Source organism: Dermochelys coriacea, chromosome 15 (genome assembly GCF_009764565.3).
Source record: "Dermochelys coriacea isolate rDerCor1 chromosome 15, rDerCor1.pri.v4, whole genome shotgun sequence".
In the NCBI taxonomy this organism is placed as follows: domain Eukaryota; kingdom Metazoa; phylum Chordata; order Testudines; family Dermochelyidae; genus Dermochelys; species Dermochelys coriacea.
The window spans coordinates 392821-395538 of record NC_050082.1 but is presented as its reverse complement, the minus strand read 5'-3'; positions in this window follow the sequence as shown (position 1 = coordinate 395538).

Sequence of the window (2718 nt, the reverse complement as noted above, 5' to 3'; positions counted from 1 at the left end):
GCTGCTGAAGCCCGAGGAGGAGAAGAAGAGGATCATCTGCCAGTGGGGCAGCACCTAGAGACTTTGCAGACCACCGTGGAGGGGACCATAAGACTGAGTAATTTCCAAACTGTGCTCTTGTGGTGGGGGTTTTGACTGTGTTTACAGGGACACAGGGGGTGTGGTGTGGAGCTGCCCCCCGATCCATCTCTGTGTTCTCCCCAACCCCCACCACTATTACCACCACCGCTGCCCCCTCCACCACCCCCACTGGCTGTATACCATCTGCCTCAGCCCCTCCCTCTGGACTCAGCTGCTTGCTTGGCTTGCCACGCCCTATTTCCACCCTTTGGGCCAGAAGCAGCAGCCAGCTAAAAAAGACTTGTGCAAGTGCACATGGGCACATGTGCCCCCCCTGGACTGCCTACCCCCCAGCTTTGCCCTTTACTACCTGCCCCATTTGCCACTTGCTTTGCCTCCTCTTTTGCTCCAGCCCCCCTTACTAGCTTCAGTTTGTTTGCCTGCCCCGCCCATTTCCTTCTGCAGCCTTTGTTTGTTTGCCCCGCCCCAGCCTCTGAAGCTAGCCCCTTGGTTTCCCTGTTCTACCCCCAGACCGCTTAGCCCCTCGCTCCATGTGCCCGTGCCCCCTCCCATGCGCTTGTGCAACTCCCCATTTCAGTTGCAACCCTCTTCACTGCACCTTCAATGTTGTTGAATCCCCCCCTCCATAGTGCACCAAGAGGAGCCGGAATTTCCACCTTGTGTCGGTGACTGACCCTTAGCCCCTGATTGCCCCCCGTCCAGCCCACCCCTTTTGGCGCCCTCCTCCCCTGCCTGCAGCCTAGCGGGGAGGAGTGGTCGACCTGCTTCCCCTCTCCCCTCCTCCTTTGGTGTCCCCCTTTCCTCCTTGCTCATGATGGCGGGGGATGAGACGGGTGAGACCTCTCCAGTAGCCCGAGCTCTCCCTCCCCCGCCTACGCCTCCGTCACCCCCCCAAGCTTCTACGTCCGCTGCCAAACCATCTGCCATCGCCCCCGCTGGGGCACCAGCAGCGACGGGCACCGGGGTGACCTCCACTGCTGCCACGTCTATCACACCCTCAGATTTGGGGGGAGTCCTCCCAGCCGGCGGGAAGGGCCAGGGGAAGAAGAAGGGGAAGGGCCCCGCTAAAAGACCAGGCCCTCCATGGCAGGGGCTGCCCCCAGTGCCCCGGCCCCATCTTCAGCTGGGGCGCCCCTCCCCGCTGTTCCCTCCACCAGCTCTGCAGGTGTCCCTCCCCCGGCCCCGAGAGCATACGCCCAGGTGACGGCAGCCCCCCCGCCTGCCGCTACATCATTTCTCCAGCCCACCGCCTCCGCTACCATCTATAGCGGCCGGGGCCCCTTTCCCACCATGACCAGGAAGCACGGCGTCCGTTGCCTCCTGGTGCCCGCCTCGCCCCACGTGGAGACCTATGTGCGGGCGTTGGCGAGGGTGGTGGGGCCCACGGCCATTGTGGCGGCCTCCAAATGTATGGCAAGGTCGTCTTCTTCTTAGCATCGGAGGCCGCCGCCCAGGAGGCGGTGGAGAAGGGCCTGGCGGTGGGGGGCGTGTTCGTCCCCTTAGAGCCGCTAGAGGACCTGGGCGTCCGCCTGGTTCTGACCTCCGTCCCTCCGTTTCTCCCCAATGCCGCCCTGTTACCCGCCCTTTCTACCTTGGGAAAGCCCATCTCTGTCATCAGCCCTCTCCCGTTGGGCTGCAAAGACCCCGCCCTCCGTCACGTCCTCTCCTTCCGCCGGCAAGTGCAGCTTCAACTGCTGCCGGCGGCGCGCGACGGAGAGGCACTGGAGGGGTCCTTCCTAGTCCCCTACCAGGGGACCCCTTACAGGGTGCATTATTCCACGGGGGAGGCCCGGTGCTACCTCTGCCGGGCGATGGGGCACGTCCGGAGGGACTGCCCCCTGGCCCGGGAAGAAGGGCCATCCAGGATCCCCGAGCCCCGGCAGGGCACCGGCCCCGTCATCGCCGACGCCGCTGGCTGCCCGGCACCTGAAACCGCCCCTCCTCCTTCACAATCCACCATTGCTCCCGCTCAGGCCCAAGGGGTACCTCCCCCACTATGCCCAGACGAGCGGGAGAACCCCGCCACCGCTGTTTGCAATCTGGCGGGGCCTGTGGAGGAGGGTGCGGCAGGGACACCGCCAAGTATGGGAGAGGGCCCGCCCCAAGGGGAATCTTCCCTCCCTTGTGCTGCCCCACCGTTACCCCCTCGAGTCCCTGAGCCATCGCCTCTGCCCCCTGACACAACCCCTGCTAGCCAGCTCCCGGATGATGCCATGGAGGGCTGGGCCCTAGTCCAGGGGAAGCGGGGCAAGCGGAAGGCTCGAGCTCCGCTCCTCCCATCTGACGCGGAGGCCCCCCGGAAGACCAGGAAGGGGGGCACCGATGCCGAGCCTTCCGCTCTACCCACGGGTGTGTTCCACCCACCAGAGCCGGCTGGGGAAGACGTGGCAGCACTGGAAGACGGTATCTCCCCTCCACGGGAGTCCCTCCCCTCCAAGACCCCCGAGGCACCATCTGAAACCCCAGTGTGCCCCGAAGTAACCATCGCGTCAGGTGCCGGCGGGGAGAATCCCGGGGTAGCGGAAAACAATTTCCCCTCTATATATGAGGAGATCGAGGCCCTGGGTCTGACCCCGGTCACCCAGGGGGAGGACGATCCTATGCCAGCGGGCCTCGATCTGGGCGACTTCTTTCCAG